The 19,866-nt window shown below is 44.4% G+C and overlaps 1 protein-coding gene across 2 annotated transcripts in view; it reads right to left on the bottom strand.

The window, feature by feature from the left end:
• Positions 1-18,033, bottom strand: part of PDE4B (phosphodiesterase 4B) — a 219,451-nt gene extending 201,418 nt beyond the window's left edge. Inside the window, exon 1 of one of the 2 annotated variants that reach the window (XM_054211349.1) lies at positions 17,831-18,033. The gene's annotated coding sequence lies outside the window, so the exon portion shown is untranslated. The remainder of the gene's footprint in view (positions 1-17,830) is intronic. The other variant, XM_054211351.1, reaches the window with a different exon arrangement.
• Between the last annotated feature and the right edge of the window lie 1,833 nt (positions 18,034-19,866).

Here is a 19,866-nt window from a genome sequence, read left to right as displayed (position 1 = left end):
AAGGAGAAAGTCCAAAGCACCTACAAGAAATGTTTGCAGCCCCATGAACAGCAGATCCCTCAAATCCTGCCTGGTAGACAAGAGACAGGCTTAGCTACTGCATCTTATCACCGCTGCACCCACGCCCTGTACCTGCATCCCCGGGCACGAGCTCCCCGGGGCACAAGCTCCCCGCAGACCGGAGCCAGTGCTGCGGCAGGATCTCTGACCTGCTGCCCAGCTGTGCTTGGCCAACGAGGTCTACAGGTCAGGGGAGAAGTCATAGAATCTTTTCAGTTGGAATAGACCTTTAAGATCATCAAGTCGAACCGTTAACCCAGCACTGCCAAGTTACCACTAAACCATGTCCCTCAGCATGGTGCAGCCGAGGTGAGCTCCTTCTGGCGAGGCCCCATGCAAGAGTCTCGCCACAAACGCTGTTTCCACACTGCTCCAGAAGACTTCCTCCACCCCATGAGGAGCCAGGCACCACCTCAGCCCCTCCTCAGCCCGGCACGCTGCCCCCTCTTTTTTTTTTTTTTCCCCCCAATTGTACTGTTTAGGCAGGTAAAAATACCGTAAAAATTAACAAGAATCTCCCCTGAGTCTCCCACAACCCTTCTTGCTGTTGTGTCTTATTCGCAGATGGCTTATAAAGCGGGCGATGAGGGGCTGAAGAAGCACAGTCAGATGCCCAGCAGCATCTTCAAACACGAGAATAAGGCCCTACTCACCGGCTGGGGCCAGAGCTCTCCGTGCTGCGGCACGGTGCGTTTCTGTACCAGGTCGTCACACTCGGGCAGGTCCTGCTCAAAAACACAATTCTGTGGGCCATGAAACACCACCTACAGTTTAATTGCCTGAGGCAAAACCTATTCCATGGCCAATTTAGAGTAAACGCTTCCGCAGCGATAACAGCGAGATCAGGTAACTAGCTTTTCTGACCACGGACACATGCAAAAACTAAATTAAAAGGAAAAACGATGCTCCTTGCCAAGGTGAACAGCTGCTGCCGTTTTTCTCCTGCCCCTCTGTGTCCTCTCTTCACCAGGAAGAAGGATTCTGCAGCTGATAAACTGCATTTTCATAAATTGTGCACCCTAGACTGCTCATAAAAGACAATCGTGTAAGGAGACCAAGGAAGGAGAAAGAAGAGCTTGGGAGAGACCTCTCCGTGCTGTTAAATGAGTACAAAATGAGGGTACTTCTAGGGTAACAGCCTCTAGCCACGCACAATATAGTGTTTCTAACAACACTGCCTGTCTGCAGCATCATTTTTGTTAGTGAAATAGGAAGGATTTATTTTTTTAGAACACGGATTTTGTGCAGCAGTAGCTGCTATTATTCTGTTAAGTAGTACAGGAATAATCATTTCCTGCTCCAGTGCATTGTCTCAAAAATATTATACGACGTACTGGAACATCCCCATCATCTCTCATAAGAAAAACAGCCACATATCAACAGTAAAACGGTTGTCTCAGCATCTCCTACCTAGGCTTTGGATATATTTAACATCGTTACAACACTTTTCACCCACAGACCTCAAAGCGTTTGGCAAGCGTACTCAGCCTTGCGGTAGTGGACACAAATCCGCAGAGAAAAATAAGCGAGCGACTCAAAAATCACTTATCAGTCAAAGCAGAGCCAGAAATAAGACGAGAACCAGCTACGCTCACCATTGCACAAGAGCACCCAGGAAAGAGTACACAAGCTGTGTAGGCACAGATTAGAAATGAGAACCTATTTTTAACTCACGTTCTTTGCCTAACTCCCCTATTTACTATTTATCAAAAAACAGTTACATTCTGAGGTTTCAAAAAATAACTTAATCGTTCATTTAGAACTGAGGAAATTCTCTAAATGTAGGATTTGAGGCTTGTCAGGAGAACTCAACTCCATTCCAAAATCCATGCCTAAAAGCATCTGTCATAACACTCTCGCTTTGGAGGACGACCGGTTCATCAAATGGCTCCACTTTTCGGAAAGTCCCATTTTCATACAGAAACAGACAGTAACGAAAAATTAGATTTCACATCTCATTTGCAAAAGCAGAGCATGGCATTCAGAGTATTAAAGAGGACATGACTGCATTAGCTTAGCGTGGTCAACTACAAACCTGATTTATCCCAGTTTTTCTTCCCCACTAGCAACGTCCAGAATGAAATTTCTGTCTGTCCAGCCCATAAAAATATTTAATAAAAAAATTAAGACTAAAGGAAAAACCTTTGGGATTCTTCAAAAGCACAGATGTTTTCTACCAACCACTAGCTAAGCCCGCTTCCATAAAAATATTTCACTTCATACATTTTCAAGAGGCATCTATGACAACATTTTTGTATTCTGAAAAACTAATTTATAACACGAGATTTAGAAAACGCCTGATTTAGAAGAACATTTAAGCTTCCTTATTCCAGGATTTTTCTTTTAGCCCAAGCAGATGTTACTGTTTCTTTATACCACTGCGATTTTTTTTCCTTCAGTATCTGACATTTTGCTTGTTGGGAAAATATTTGCCTTGTTCTAGATTTCAGGCTGAAATGATCCGCAATTCTTTTTTTTTTTAAAAAATGAAAGAATACTTTAGATCACACTGCAATTTCCTCAGAAATCAAGTGCTATTATGTTAGGTGAAAGTGATAACACCAGCATTTTCCCCAAATTTCTCACTGTAATTTTTTCCCCTAGTTATTTAAAACTCTTCAAACCTCTAATTATGTGGGGTGATACTTCCAACACTTGGTGTCTGCCTCACGCTGCGTACTTTGGAAAGTTTTCATCAAATTCCATCACTTCAAAGAATGCAATTAATGAGGAGCGCGCTCTTTGGTAACCTCTGCTGGCAGAATCTTCAGACTTACCATTTCACAGGGACGAGCTTCGCGTCACGGTTCCTTTGTGCACGTCACCAGGAAAATTGTGGCTCTTCTGCCCAAATTACTCAACTCTGAAGCGGCAAAGGGAATTGCAAAACTGGAAATCGCAAAACACAGGGATGTAAGAGAGTCCCAGGTTGTTCAAAGCATGGTCAGAGGTATCTCAACCTGGTTACACCCAGAGAAAATGACTACTGTTCTGCACACGGTTGGTAATTTTGAGAAATTACAGCAACTGAAAATGGAATCTTGATGTCAGAAGCCAACATTTGTATCTATAGATGCAATACCTGGTGCCGTTTCAATAGTCTCTGCCCTATAAAGCAAGAGATACTAAACTACTGCCAAAGACGAGACTGGTAACTGCAAATAATATTGCTCTTCTAATAAGATTTGAAAATTTGGTGGTAAAAGGCAGTTCCTCACATTTGCAGGAATGAAGCCAAAGAACGTATTTGAAATATTTGCGTTCTTTTTAAAACAGGTGATTCTACTGGCCACAGATGATTATGTACCACCTCATGTATCTTTTTTCCAGAAATAAAATATTTAGGTATTACCAGTACCGCGTTCTTTCAAACCAACCTTACGCTAGGGAGGAAGAATACGATGGTTTTGCTTGTTCCAATGCAAAAAAGTCCAAAGAGCAGCATGATGTAGACACGAAATGACCTTTTTATGCCACAAGACATCAGCCTACAAAATGCTGTAAGTCACCAGAGTGGCCTAACATTTCTGCAAGGTTTCCCATTTTGTTCTTATGATGTGCTTTTACTCAGACAAAAAACGCGCTCCTCTCCCTCTGGAAGACTTAGGGCTACTCGCACGTTTCCTTTCATTTCTATAAATTGCTGTACGAAAATAAAGGTAAGGATTTTCAAAGACGGATAGCAGATTAAGAGGCTACACAGCTTACTACGGCCCTACCGAATCATTAAATTACCACCCAGCTACATGAATCCCCAATGCATAAACAGCACAGAGGAGTTTTAAAATTCTCATCTTGCAGGATTACCTTACTGAAAAGCTAAAGGGCACCCGTGTTCCTGTAGTAAAACAGCAGTATTAAATTACTAGATGGATTTTACAGCAGGGATTACTCACCCTGCAACATTTAAAGCAACATATCAATGTCTTTCTTACAGATTGGAGAATAAAATTATGTGTATAAAAAAAGTATCAGCTTTTCAGCTTGTTTTCATCACCCCAGTAGTGAGATCAAAGAATCCCACGTTACAAAAGTAATGGAGCATTTCCCTGGGATCTTTAGTGCAACCATGTACTCACCTGCAACTTTTGTACAGTTAAATATACGTGCATTTATCTTCTACAAATATAATAAACATTTCTATTGACTAAACGCAGCCTGATTACTGCTAACCTTAATTGTTGATAGACAAAATATTAAGTTTGGATCAGAAATTAAACACTTAGATACCCTTATACTTCATCAGAAATGAATGTCCACCTACAGCACATGAATCACACATGAGCCGACGGTAACTGCAGCACTAGGGCAGCTGGTGAATCAGGTCAAACACAGACCGAGAAGTCTACACAGGTTGTCCAACACAGTCAGGCTCTTACAGGTGTTTTTATTTTTTTTTTTTTAAGTAAATCCAAATTCTTACATAAAACTGACAAGCCTTTTTACTAGTCTTTTTTAACTGAACAAGACGCAATAAATCTCTATATATTGCCTAGATACTTTAAGATTGCCATGGACCATTACACTAGTAAATTACTCCGAGGTTTAGAGCTTGTCGTTATGCAATAAATTGCTCACCAAAACCTTCATTGTTCCTAAGGCAGAAATTACACGCAGTCATGGGAATTACAGTATGAAACAACAAGCCTTTGCTATTTCAAAGGTTTATTATCAATTCCGGATGCAGAATTACATACTCAGAACCAACCAGATTACAACAGCAAAAACCATCTTCACACCTTTTTCTGCACTCTGTTCTTCAGACATCCACGCTGTCACCTGACATTAACACTTGCAGAAAAGGCACATAAACGTTTATGTACTGTTCTGGTAGCAGCTGCATCCTGAGAAAACACCGAGTGCAAACAATGGAAGTACACAGATAGGCAAATAAAACAATCCTTTCCCACATTCACTCTACACAAGTATTTTTTAACAAGGGCAACGAAAGTAACGTACTTCCTTTTACATCCATGAGAAGATCCCAAGTAAGCTACAGAAAACAAATTCCTTTTTTCCTTCTTTTTTTTTTTTTTTTTTTTTTGAAACCTCCACAGACATCCTGCTTCCAGGGGACCTCCAGAAACAAGGTGGTGCTACTCTGCAGGACACAAGAACTCACAAATTCCTTGTTACCCGTTATGAGAGAGCTACCACTTATTTTGGGCGAGTTTTGCCAATTTTCTTCAAGAATCACCAGACATCCTGCAGAGACAAGCATTAATCGTTACGCAGATATACCGAGGAAAAGCACATGCTTTTTTTTCGGCAGATAGGGTAGATAGAATAAACTCGTCCTTCCCGCTGACAAATACGCTCAGGATCTGGTGAGAGCCTTAACTGTGCATCGTGCCTCCAGCGGAGCTTCCCGGGGCACGGACAGAGAGGAGACCAGGGAAAAGGATGCTGCTGGCTCCCCATCCGTGGGCTTTCAGATCCCTTCCCCCAGAGCTGAGTCACTCAGATCATACATTTTAAACCTTAGCTTCCCAGTTACTATAACAACTTAATGGATTTCTTCTTGATGTTATTAATTACGTTCAGTTTAATCTGTTCATACAGGATTTGGGGGGAGGCACTGTATGACAGCTTCTCTTCTCCTTTCAAAAAAGGCTTTTACATTCCTAACTTGCTCCAACACTTAGGTGCTCCCCCCATAAATCCCCTTCCACTGAGATAAGGAAACGCTCATATTCCTTCCTTTGAGAACTCAGAATAGAAGGAAATGCTTTTTTCCTGAAACCAAATAAGATGCCCAAAATAAACCTGCGAAAGATGTATCTCAGCTGTTTTTCTACAGTAAACGCGGTGCACAGAACAGCTTGTAACCTGGCTGAAAGTGGCATTTATAATACATCCCAGAAGAGAAAGACTGAGCACTTTGCAAGCAAAACTACTGAGAGCCCAAGCAAAGAAACAGTCAGAATCTAATTTATTAGGTCTACATTTCACAGCCTCAGGGTACGAAGAGGCAGACCTCTGCTGCTGGAAATGGCAGGAAAAGGCAAGGAACTCAAGGCAAATCCCAAGTTCCAGCAGCAACGCAGTGTGCAGAATTAGCCCCCTTCATTCTCACTTGTCTTGGCTTCGAAGCCGGAGATCAGGCATGCCACCGCTACCCAAGAGCGCAGAAACAGGGGAGAAAAGCGGAGACTTGGCTCCCCTTGGCAGCGCCACGGGACGGGGAGGATGGGCAAGTTTCCTCAGCCTGGCCACACGAGGCGGGCAGGGAAGGAGGACGCTCATGCAGGGATGAAACAGCACTGACCTCCTGCCACTTCAGACCCACACAGCGTTTTGTTAACGTAGAAAACCTCCAAACACCAAATCTCTCCCTCTTCCGAAGGCTGGTGGGACCCTGGCAGGCCACAAGATGACTGCCAGCCCTTTTGAGGGCAACGGGCTGGAAAAGACTGAAAATCAGTAAGTCAAGATCTATAGGGGGGTACCTGCAGCATGTCAGCGCTCAATATGTATTCTGTATGTCCATCCAGGGGCAGACACTAGCTGTTGGCTGTTTTCCTTCCTCCAGAGCCTGGAGCCAGGGGAGCCGCCACGCTGCATCCCTGTTGTAGGCAGAGCCATCTCAGCACCCAGCTGAGGTAACCTGGCTCGGGAGACAGCCCGACTGCAGGTCTCTGCGATGGACGTTTTGGCAGATACCCAGAGAGTTAATAAATGAAAATTACAATATCACTTTATACACTTATTTTTGGGGGGGGGGGGGGGGGGGGGAAGAAAGAAAAAAAAGAAGTCCTACTTAAAAGGGCCACACCAGAAGTATGGGGACAACTGGGTGCAACGGGGAACCCGAAATTCCTACAGCCTGAATGACTCGGGAATGAAGCGTTCCCACTACTTTCTCCATTTAGATTTATCCATTTTAGCTGTAGAGTGCGGAACCACGCTCATCTGCGGAACCATTGCCACACAGCGCTGAGGATAATTTTAACCCCCCAGACATATGGAGAACACTCCTTTCACCCTCCTCTGCAGAAAAAAGGAAAGATGATCTAAGCCTACAGACTTCCAACAGGGAAAAAAATCTTCTCCAGATATTTCAGATCAAAAAAATTCACGGAAACAATAATAATACTTGTTTATATTTACAGCGTAAGAGCACACACTACATTTTAGTCACCTAGTATGCAGTGATAAATACAGGAACACAGGGGGGAATAATTTTATGCTGCTTGCAAAATTTATTTTTTTATTTCAAACGACTAATTTCTATGAATTTAATTACCCTGATTATAAAGTACAGTTGTTAGACACCTACAAGTACCCTTTTAAAACCTATCATTGTAACTATACTTTTTAAAAACCAATAATGGAAGTGTATGTCTGAAGTAAAAAGCAGCACGAAGCCGCTGCGCGTGCCACGCGACTGCACTTCACCACATTAACCCAGGTGCAGCTGTTTGCTCCCAAAGACACAGTATCAACAACGAAAGCCAAAATAGGTGTTGTTTCCTGAAAAGCATAAGCTTTCTCGAAGAAAACCTGTTTTATACAACCACAAAGTAACGGGTGCAAATGTAGAAATAAAAGGAACGTGCTCTGGATTAAGAGCGCTCTGGCACAACGATGGGAATAATTACCAAACGTGTTATGTTTTTACCCTGAAGTACTGGAGATGGGACTACCACGGCTCTGGGGAGAAGCAGGGAGACCTTAAGATGGTTTATAACCATCACTTGTGGTTTCCCAAATCCACAGCTAATCTGCAGCCCTGGTGTAGAGGCTTCCATTTCAGTTACCATTTCCTCACTGGTTTTACATGGTTATACTGGAAAGCAAGTGCTGGTGCCTCCCAATATGCAGGTCTCTGATCCATTAGGCAGCCACAAGACCCACCAAATAAAGACGCAATTAGACATCTCTGCAGAGTAAAATGGAAAAAGCAATAATTACTCCAGGGAGTGCACCATACTGCAGTCTGATCATACAGTCAGTTATGGGAAAGGAGAAGGGCACCTTTTCTCGGGGGCTGCTTGCAAAGGCTTTCCCTGATGCATTCAACCCCAGCACAGAAAAGAGGTTTCCGAAAAGCTGAGTGCTACAGGAGGAACATCACTGCCACTACCCCAAGGTGAAGCACACGCATAAGCCATTCCATGGAGAGGAGTTTGGAAGATGTCTCCTACTTTTTCCTTGTTTTATAAATAAAACCATGGCGCTTACAAAAAAAACCCCGCAGCCAGCATCAATTCCTCCTGGTAACAAGAGCAACAAGCAAACTCCACACCAGTAATACCTCGGGTCAAAGAAGAGAAGCAATATTTAATCTAGAAAAATCCATCAAAGATTTCTACTGATGTGCGCAAAATCAATAGGAGTTTGCTCAGGGCTAAGTTACTATTTTTTATTGTAAAGCTTCTCTATTTTTACACGAATCTAAACAAATACCTTATCTTTTGCCTACCAAGAACTTCCCAACTTTTACTAAGCGTAACTGAATTGAGGAATTAATTTCATTATAACTATGTTACGTGCCAGGAGACTTGCACCAGAACAGTACTAGTCTTGTAGAGACTACTGGTCTTGTAGACTAGTACTTGTACAAAGTATTTTTTCCACTGATAGCGGATGAGTAAGCAACAGGCAAAGATGCTAAAAAAATGTATCTTTCTACTTCCTTCTAGCTAGCTACTTGCCTGTGACCTAATTATTTTTCCTTTTTTAAAAAGGCACGTTTTTCTGTGAATATGCCAACAGGCTCCAGAAGAAAACCGACCATTAGGCAAACAAGTATTTATTTTTATAGTTCTTATGCCTGACTTCATTTGAACACTGCCTTGTTCTTGCCTTTCTGAGAAAAGGCATTTAAAGTCTTCAATTTATATTTGAATTGATTCATCAGTGACCCACAAGCAGCTAGAAAACAAATGGTCCTGTGACTCCTCCAAAAATTACAGAAATGGATAAAAAAACGAAATGAAAAATGTGAAAAAGCACCCAGGCTCAATTCACCTACGGAACAGGGGAAACGTTGGACACGTGGCAAGTAACAGATCAAACCTTTAACAGTGTAGGCAGGGGATTTCAGGATACCAAAACTTTATGCTTATGCTGAAAGAAATTAAAAGCTCGGAATGGGGGAAGATCACCAGCTTCATAACAGTGCCAGGCTTCTAATCGTCCTGCTTATCCAAGTATTTGTCTTACGTTAATGGTTTTCAGCCAAAGGTCTGTAAGTTACATATATACATAATTCATTAGGAAAGTGCAGTGAAGGACTATAATAGAAGTTTCTGAATGAATTCTAGAAAGGAAATGCAAAACTGAGACAGAGAAAAGAAAGACAGACAGACAAAAGACAAAAAAACCAACTGAGGCATATTCACGTCTCCCAGCGCTGCCTACCTGTGAAAAAACAGTGGGGAATGGTATCCTAAGACCTATTGCAGCAGAATATTAATTGTTATGATAGCAGTAGACCACTTGCCTAGAGCTTCTTGATGATTTGACTCTTTTGAAGTTGTCTCAAGCAAGAATCCATCATGAAATCCTCGGGGTTAGCAGGCAAGGATGGTGCTACACCCCACCTCACCCTCCAGCTCTGTTCTTCTCGCACTGTGCCTCACCACCGAGGCTCCCTGGAGAAGCTTCCAGGACCTTCAAGGATGACAATGCTGGGACAGGTTTCCTGGTCTCTTTTGAGGATCCCAAGAAATACACCCAGGATGCCCTGAGAGTTTTCTCTAGCGGGAAGAGGAGCACCTCTGGCAGAAGCGGTGACCTGAATCCAAGCTCTCAAAATCCTGCTTCTAAATGCTCTTTGTCTCCCGCCCCAGAATGGCCAGTGTTACTGCAAACCCCAAACACCATTAGCCATTCTCAGATGAAAAATGGAGAATCCTATGCTATTTCAGTGACTATTTTGCAAGCTGATGCCTACAGCGACTGCAAATGCTATACATGGACGCGTTTTCTTCAAGTGGAATGACCAAAATAGGCAGTAGCGGGTTTAGCTCTTGCACCAGACACAGGCACTGTGAGATTTCTGATTAGTATTCCTGAGCACACTGTGCATCCTGAGAATATGATTTTCTTTGAACAGAATCCCATCAAACAGAGCAGCTTCACCCTGAAGGTTTCCATATGTTTTATACTTATTTTCTTCTCAAGAGCTCTTGTAAGGTTGGATCATTTTCTGTTTCTTATTTGGGCTTCTAGTTTCAGAAACGGTTACTACTGAGGATTAATCATTTCGGATTCCTCTCTTCCTGAAGTTCCCGTTTTCACTGTTTATAAGCACTCTTGAAAGTATCCCTGTTGCAAGGGGCTCCACTCCAGATTTATCTTTCACATTTAAAGAGTGCTCTGGCAATTTCAGAAGATTTTTTTGGGTACTGTTTATTCAAGTGGTATGCAATCCATTTCTTCCTTAAGCAATTACTGAATTACAAAAGCATGAATGAAACGAAAATCAATTGCAATAATTTATTCTTCAATCTGAGCATAGTACTCTTCCTTCAACCAATGCTCTGAAGCAGTTTTTCACTCGGTGACCATCTTGCAGGCAGAAAGCGTTCAATCCAACATCAATCTGCGTGACTCAGATGTTAAGCTTTGTTTAGCAACAAGAAGGTTAGAGAAGGTTCTCCCCCATCAAGGGAAATTTCTCCCCTTTTTTCTTTACACTTCATAGTTTACATCCCAAAACTGATTCTTACAGGTCAGTAAGAAAACTCTGAGGCTCCAACAACTCCCAGATTCCTTCTATGCTGCAGACAGTAATTTTATTTGGATTAGTTTCTAGAAGAGACACTGTTGCTCATTTATGTCAGTGGCACCTGAGTTCACTCAGGACCCCAGGCAAAAACAAAAATTAAAATATCATGGTTATCTATTCTAGCCAAGGAAAGGGCCAACTTCTTGTTTACAAGTTTAGAAACATTGTTATAAAAGAAAAACATCTAAAAGAACACCGAGGAGAAAATTCTAGCATTAAGCTCTCTATCTTTTGCATCTCTCTATCTTTTGCAGCTTCCCTCAGGTGTCTTTGAAAAAAAAAAAAAAAAAAAACAAAACACAAAAACAAAAAACCATAAACGCCTCAGCAGAATATTGTCTCTAAAATGTGGCCAACAGGTTCCTTCTGGGTTTAGGAGAGCAGAGATGACTTACAAAGCCACCCTACGGCATCAGCTTGTTAGCTGCTCCTCACCCTGCCGTTTCCCAGCTCTCTGTAGACTTCAAGACCATATTGTTTCCTTGAATTTATTTTAGATGACCTCTTTTTCCCCGTCTCTCTCTCCCTACCTCTCTACTTGTAGAACAGAGCTCCTGCTCTCTGCGTTCTTCTACAACAGACGCCTTGAATATCTTGTGCAAAATAATTCTTTCATTGCAAACTTCACACCAGCAATCCCTCTCCTAGTTCGTTCAAGTTGAAAAGTATTTGATAAAAAAAAAAGCATTAGCACCTGCTGCCTGGTTACCCTTTTACTCAACCTTTTGTTACCTGTTATGTCTTAACTGTAGTCATTCTAGTTCTGCCGCTGCTCACTAACACTTCATGCTTGGACGGCACACATTTTACCACAAATAGCTGCTGTTCCCTGCAAAATCTGCTGCCTATAATCAGGTCAAAAGTAGGGTATTATCAGCTATGCTGCAAATAATTACAGAGAAAATGAGTATGTATTAACTGTTTAGCAGCTAAGCCAGGTCAGTTTAATGTTCTCAACAGGCAGCTGTTTGCAAGTGAAGTGCATTTCAGCAACTGACATCCAAAGTTTTTCTCAAAAATGCCATCTAACAGTTCGCATCCTCGTACTCCCATTGAACTGTGGCCGAGACCTTCAACATAACGCAAAACTGCTGAGGAGGTTTTCCATCCTCTTCTAGGCAAGAAACAAAGAGAACATCAGTCACCTCAACTTCTCCCATGCATTGCAAAGGATGCTGGGGGCTTCCGCTGCTTTTCTGCTATCAGAAACTCATTTAAGATATGATGAAGTACATAATACACTGAAATACTGCTATTTCATCAAATTACCTACAGCCCACAGGAAACAGAACCGCTGCAAGACTTCTTGGTCAACCAACAGCAAAATCACAGAGGATTTTGAGGAGGAAAGGTCCTCTGAATTAACCAGCGTTCCAGTTATAAAGAGAAACTTAAAAAGACTCAATCAGCTTAGTGCTTTCATTTTCAGAGAACAGAATGCAAAGAGAGGGAGAAATATCTCCAAAGAGTAGTAATAAGGTTTCAAAGTTTCCAACGATACAAAAATTCATGAAGCTTGCAGCCCTTTTTGGTCAAGTTCACCCTTCCTGTACATGCCCAGACAGGACATTCCTTGGGCTCTTGCTTCCCCAGGACGGCCTCCACAGCCTGGTTTGAAGGAACCTCTGGTGTCGGGCACAAAAGGCGCTGACACGCTATGTTTAATGTTGGACAGTGAACGTCCCACAGGGGTAGGGCTGCTCTAATTAAACTTTTGATTTGGGTCTCTGAAAGGAACATCTACGTTTATCTCTAGGGCCTAAAGCCAGCCAGGCAAGGGACAAATGGCTTGGTTTACTGGAAGGAAGGGTCAGTATGGCTACACCAAGGGTTGGACGGAATCCTTCATGGAGTGAAGGCTCAAAAAACCTTAGAGCTGACTCCAGCTGCTGGGACAGGAAAGCAGTCCCTACATTGCAGGTAGCAAGGGTGACAGCCTAGCAGGAAACATCTAAGCATAGCAAGTTTTAATGGAAACCTGGATCTTAGCTCCAGCTCAGGAAGGCTGCTCATCTTCAGAGCCCATCAAAAGACATTTGCCTACCTGGCTCTGGCTATCACAGTTTAAGGACCACGATTTAGCATATTTCTTAGTGTGTTTGCTGCTCCCATTTCCAAATCCAAGCTCAGAAACTCAACCCTAGCCCTATCTGTGGCTTTAACCACCATCTAGTCAAGACTTACCCTTCAACACATTTCCCCCTGTTAGTATCAGCCCTCAGTGGCGCTACAGAAAGAAAAAGTCATCAGCCCACAGCTTGCCAATCCCTAACCCTAATTTTAGTCACACTACTACATGTAGCATTTCTACATGTGGAGAAAAACACCTAAGCTCATGACAGACCTCATCCCTTTTCCAGTGGCTTTTTATGTCATGTTGCACTGAACTCTCAGCTACTTCCACCCCACCAAAATCTACAGTAACTTCACATAAACCAACGGTAACTCCATATCACCCACCCACGTCATCCTCAGCCCAAACGCCAAATCCAATCCAGCCTCATTTCACTGTGCCACAGCCCATCATAAACCATTTGTTTGTGCTAGCACCAACTCTTACCCGTCTCTCAACTCTTATAACGATTTAACAGTAAAGATGTTCAGCCCATAAGGTACCAAGCTTTATAATTCTACCCCAGACAAGCTACCTTTTTTTTTTCTCTATAAAACAACTCAGTCTATACAATACTTTTGGTCTACACTGTCCCAATTCCCAGCCTACATTTTCAGTGCCACCAAGACTGTCCTTAATTCTTCCAGGCCCTGAACCTGCACAGACACCTCCAGATCCTCCGTCTCGGTTTGTCATAGCTTGGGTTCATGGCTATACCATGGCTATACCCCACCAGCAATAAGCAACCCTGGTTGCCCTCAGGGAGATTATCAGTGTCCTACCCACACCTGATAACGCTTCCCCCATAATGAGACATCTTCCCTCCCCTCTCCCCGCCTGCTGGCCACCTGTCTGCGGGTGAAAGAGAAGGCATCTGTTGAAAGAGGCAGTCAAATACCACCACATGCACAAAGCGCTACCCGGCCCAAGACATAGCTTTTGGTTCCACTCGTCTCCTCATTCTCCACTGGCAAAAATATACATAACGCTCCTTGCTTGGCTTCCAAAAGGAGAGAATATACGGGAAAGAGAGATGGATGGAGGGGAGGAAAAAAAATCTCACAAACCACACACACAAAAAACCCACACAGACAGAAAGAGAAGAAGCAAAGACAACCACAGGGGAATTTTCTGGATCTTCTTCCCTTGACTTATTAATAAAATAAACAAAGTGTATTGGTAAATGCACAAACATGAGGAAGTGCCAAACTCAGAGGGCACACACGCACTTACAGAATTACACTTTATAAGCATCTGAATAGCCCCAGATCTAATCCATCATCATCCGCTAATCTATTTTCTCATCACTGACAGTAACGCCAGATGCTTCAACAGAAAGTGCAAGAAATTCCACTGTAGGCAGACGTAGAATAATCTGCTCTCCTAGAAAGTTTCCTCCAAGCCTTATTTCTCAGAGACTGGCTTAAGCTATGAAGGATAAACATTTACATCTTTTCTGCAGCTCTCCAAAATTGTCTTTTTAGTATTTGCACAGTTTTTCACACTTCTGGATATTTCTGTGATTTACAGAAATTATCTTGGATCTAGCCAAGTTCTGTGCATCAAGAACGCCCTGGCAAATAGTCCCTCAGTCTATTTATACATCTAATGAAAAAAAAAAAAAATTAACAGTCTTGAATTTTTCAATTTCATTGCATGTGTACTTGTTCTTGTATGTATGATCAGGAAAAAAGTTCTTGATTTACCTTCTCTGTACCATTCATCACACTCTCTTAACATATGTTAACCTGAATCAGGGATATACACTTAAACTATTTGAGATGTAATGGCACGTAGGGCTTCCAGACGAACAGAACCAGTGGCATTTTACACTCACAGAACGGCACTAACCGCAAAGAGAAACAGGCCTTTCATGCATGTTTTTAGCAAGCAACGTGATACTATCAATTTGTCCTTTTATTGTACAAACAAGTTTTTGAAGACGAAAAATATTTTCATAATTAAAGAAATTCAGCTAACATGTTTTACCTAAACCAGCTAAGTAACCATTCCTCTGCATTGCCTGAAACCAAAACATTGCAGCAGCAAGAATCTGAAAGTGAGGCTGACAAATTATTTTAATTCTCTAAACTAAGAGAAATACGATGGGGGGGGGGACGACACGGAACACCAGAGCATGAGTAGTAACATCAGATTAATATCCTTTTGCTTCAGAAACAATATTTAATGCCTGTAGACACACATTCATTTGCAATAGCCTTCAGGTTTTGGGGAGTTCTTTCACATCGTCATCCGTTCTACGCCTTTCTAATATTTTTTTCCATCTGCTAAGGCTATATTTATCCTACTGCCATAACTGTACAATTTCATTTACTGATGGAACTGATGTAAAGATTTACATGCTTTATTTCCTACATAATAGACATTTAATTTAAACAAATAAAGGTATCTCTGCACACCATTTTGTCACTATTTCTCTCAACGCGCAAGAACTACCCACATCTACACCGGGACAGCTTGGATCACTCCAGGGCAGGGTTGTTTGGGTAAAACAAATCACCCCAACTGGCCCAACCTGTCAGCATTTAAAATTGTCATTTTAGGAAGGATTTTACAAATCTACCCATGGCTACCTATTTCAAATACGGAAATGCAAGGTAGCTGACTGTAATGACTTTTTAAACAAGACTACTGTTCACAGAGACGATTAGTCAGCTAATCTGTTCTAAGCTTCCCGATAGATAAGTCAGACTCTTGAGCAAGGATTTGAATGGTGAATAAGGAGAGGCCTCCGCGTGAGGTGGGCAGAGCCGGGAAGTACATACAGGGGTGGTTGGGGAAGACCAGGAAGGTCTGGGACACACAGCTGTCAGCGCTGGGCAAACGGAGTGGCTGGTGAATGCCCGGAAAAGCGAGAGGGAAGACGACGAACAAAGCAGGACAACTCTCTGTAGCACCTTCACGGTACTTCACAGCAGCAAGAGAGGCAGCAGCAGAAGGATCTGATGGTTCCGTTCAGCAAGGTCAGACCAACAGGTGTGGGAAATGGTTTGGACAGTGAGATTTTCATCAAATATACAAAGGCACATACTGGTGCAAAAGTAACTGTGAATAAGGAAACTACAGTAACCAGAAGGCACAAAGATCAATGAAGAGTTTTTGCAACCCAGCTAGGAAGAGGAGAGGCTGTATTTGCAGAAGGTAGCGCGCTGTTTACTACCAGAAAATGAGAAAAGGGTCCTACCTATAAATATGGATCAGGATTTGGTATACCACTTATCTCCATGACACACAGTAGGCTTGGCTTGAATTTTTGCACCTGGATGCAAATTCAAGCTGAATATGTTTTTGGAAGAAGCAGCCAACAAGGCTGAATCTTATTTCGGGACCATGTTTAAGCATTACAGTAAAAATGGTTTACCGGAATCTAAAATGTCTAAAGATAAGAATAAAGTGAGATATAGGTGTACCTGGAGTACCTCAGCAGGCACATGGCAACATATTAAAATAGATGAAATGACAAGAGAAGCAGATAATTACTATGAATAACCTGCTATATGCAGCCAGTTTACTGAACAGCGTACTAGAAAAGCACCCTTTGTACTAAAAAGCTTTAGATTCTAGATGACTTGTAAGTCAGAGATTTGTTTACAATCTGGTCACCATCTCTGGAGCCAACAGTGAGGGATGCAGCACGCAAGTGTCTCTCTCAAAGTGATATAAAAAAAGTTCTCTGTTTCATTGGATTTAAAACACGCAAATGCAATTATTCAACTTATTCACTGCTGCTTTGTCTGGACATCAGAATTTCAGAGGAAAAAAACAAAAAGCATTGCACTAATTCTGCTGTTAAGACAACTTACAAATCTATCAGGAATTCTCTCTTTGGTGCAGGTGACCTCTTGGGATATTTTCTACTGCTGAGCACCACAGAAAACAACTCCTTACCTCCGTGGCTACGTTCCACCCTGACAGGCTTCAAGTAAATAGCTGGTTGTCTATCAGAACCGATTTACTGCTCCTCAACCTTCACCTAGGGAGGTGAAGGGAGCACCGCTCTCTGCTCTCCTGCCCGGCACCCCTCGGAGCTGACGTGGAGCTCCGCAGAGGAAACGCTCAACTTACTTCCAGATCCTCTCTAAACTCCCACCAGGCGCCCAAGTGAGAAAAGGAGAATCAGAAGGAAAAAAAAAAAAACACAACAAAAAAACCCCCCACCAAACAACTGACTCAAACCACATGTTAACGAACGTGATGCATCGCTGTGATGCCTGGAAGAGAAAATGTCACCGAGAAATTCGCGTTGGGAGGGCTGACCCGAGAAGAAGCGGGAAGGATGAGCGGGTGGTCCAGCCGATGGCTGGCCCCTCGCAGAGGCGGTACCACCGCGGGGGGAACACGACTCCCAGGTGTGATGCTGCGACAAGACAGCCTTAACCAGCCCAAAATGAGTAATTCTGACAGAAATTTGGAAAAAAATGGAAGAAAATAATTTAGGGAAAAAAAAACCCACAACATCATTTAAAGTACATCTTCCCTCTTTGGAAAGCCAAACCCCCCCCCCCAAATTATTTATTTTGTTTTTAAACTATTAGTTCTTAATGCCATGTGATTCACTACGACAAAACTTACTGAAACCACCGAAACAACCCACAAGTGACGAAGATGTTTTCCTCAACCCAACCTGCTGCGCGCAGGTGGCGATGCCGCGCACCCCCTGCCCGGCCCCGGCCACCCAGCGGCTCCCGGCCGCCCCCCGGGACCCCCCGCCGCCCCGGCCCCGCGGCAGGCCGGCTAACGGACCCCCGGGGGATCCCTCCCTCCCTCGCCGGGGGCTGACGGAGACACGGCCCCGGACGGCGGCCGGGGGCGGCGAGCGGCGGCCAGGCGCAGCCGGTAGCCCAGCGCCGCTGCCGCCCGGCCCGGAGCGGCGGGCAGGGAGCCGGGGAAGCGCTTACCTTCGCCGGCAGCCTCCGGGAGCTGTGCTGCTCTCCCCGCGGCGGCGCGGTTCCCCCCTCAGCCGCCGCTCTTCAGAGCTCCATGGCTCCGCCGGCTCTCCCCAGCCGGCGCCGGCAATGGCAGCGGGGGGCGAGCAGGGAGCGGCGGCGGCTTAGCGCGGCGGAGCTATTGGGGCCACCACCTGCCAGGGCTGCGCCGGCGGCTGGGCTGGGCTGAGCTCGGCTGGGCTGGGCTGGGCTGCACCCCGCTCCCCTCCCCTCCCTTCCCTTCCCCGCGCTGCCGGGCGGGAGCGGCGCCGTCCCCTGTGGGCGCGGGGCGGGCTCGCCTCAGCGCCCCGCTTCCCGTCCGCCGGGCGGGGGCGGCCTGAGGGGAAGCGGCAGCCGGCCGGCCGTCAGGCGGCGGGCGGGGGCTGCGGCCCACCAGACCCGCAGCGGCCGCGGTGAGGGGGGGCGGCAGTGCCGGGGGGGTCCCTGCGGAGCCTTCGGCCCGGCCCTGCCTGGGGAGCCGGGGCCCAGCAGCGCCCGCGGGAGCCAGGAGGGTGTCGTGTCCCCCCCCTCAGCGAGCACCCTTCGGGCCTCGCTCGCGGGGTTTGGCCAACAGCCCTGCTGGGCAAAGGTGAGTTTTGAGGGAAGGTCTGTGGCAAATTGCCCGGGAATAAAGCAGAAAGCCAGTTCCATCGTTGCATCCGTAGCGGCAGAGCAGGCGAGGAAGCAGCTCGTGGCGCTTTGAGGACCTGCCTTCGGAAACATCGCCCGCAGCACCTGTCAGCCGAAGGCACGGGGCAGGGGACACCCCAGCACAGCCACGGCAGAGGCACCACACGTCCCCTGGAAGGTCCGCACCACTGCGCACCCATGGAAAGCCATGCCGGCACAGCCTGGCCAACAAACAGCCTCTTACCTTAAAGCTAACAACAGCAAAATGTCTCATATCCGTACGCTAACCCCGCTGGCTGGTCACACCACCCGCAAACCCCCGTGATGTGGGAGATAAGGATAACTGGTTTTATCAGGTTTCGTTACGGTAGGAACCTCTCTTTGATCCTAACAGTGATGCAAGGCCTTTGGGTGTTTGATGTCTTCATCAAAGGCCAAGTTTCTGGAGTAAAGATGTGAAGAACTTGGTTCACATTTTGTAAGAGGAAGTTTCTAGTCTTCACGGTTGAGGAGCAGCATTTAAAAGGCTAAAAGAACCCGCTCCGACTCCCAAAACCTCAGAATCCAGAATACAAAACCCAAGTGTATTCATTATAAAACCTTTTGAATTAAGAGTTAATCTCGCTATTTGTGGATGACACACAGGCCCTTGATTTTTTCCAGGGATGAATGACTACAGCCTCTGAAAGCGGAACAGAAGGCTGCTGTGTTGTCGTTCCTGCTCAAGTACCATCCCATAGCTTCGTATCCCACAGACCCCCAGTACAGACCATACCAGGTCTTGATAAACCAGCCTTTATGCAGTGCAGTGTAAAAGAACAATATTGAATGAAAGTTTTGTACTACATAAAGAGGGAAAAAAGATTGGCTGTATAGCTGGTCAGTTACGTTGTGGTAAAGCTAAGAGTTAATAGCTGCTTAATAGATTTCTATAATATACAGAAGTTGCTTTTTAGCATACACAAAATAAAACTAATTATCAACAGAAGTTCATTTCCCCACCCCAATAAAGGCAAATTTATTTCTGTACATGTACCGTAAAAAAAGTGTAAGACTGCTAAGAGTGGTAATTCAAATGACGATTTTGGGTATTTCCTTCATTACTTCATGTTGCAAACAAGGGTACAGAAGAAAAGGCAACTTCCATGAATACACGATGCTGTACTGCCAAAATTTTTAAAGCAACTGGAAAGCATTTCTCTAGAGCGTTTTGCACCATTATCGCTTATCACCTCATCCTTTCCTCTGTCAATAAAATACCGCTTGTAGACATTTACTAGCCTGTCCAGTCTGAAGCCCAAAAAAAGGAAGACGTGCACCACTATATTAGACAACTCTTCCCAGCGTTGTGGTTGGATGTGGAACTGAGGATGCTTCTG

The sequence above is a fragment of the Rissa tridactyla genome, chromosome 8, assembly GCF_028500815.1.
Source record: "Rissa tridactyla isolate bRisTri1 chromosome 8, bRisTri1.patW.cur.20221130, whole genome shotgun sequence".
NCBI lineage: Eukaryota > Metazoa > Chordata > Aves > Charadriiformes > Laridae > Rissa > Rissa tridactyla.
This window is presented reverse-complemented; position numbering and strand designations above follow the sequence as displayed.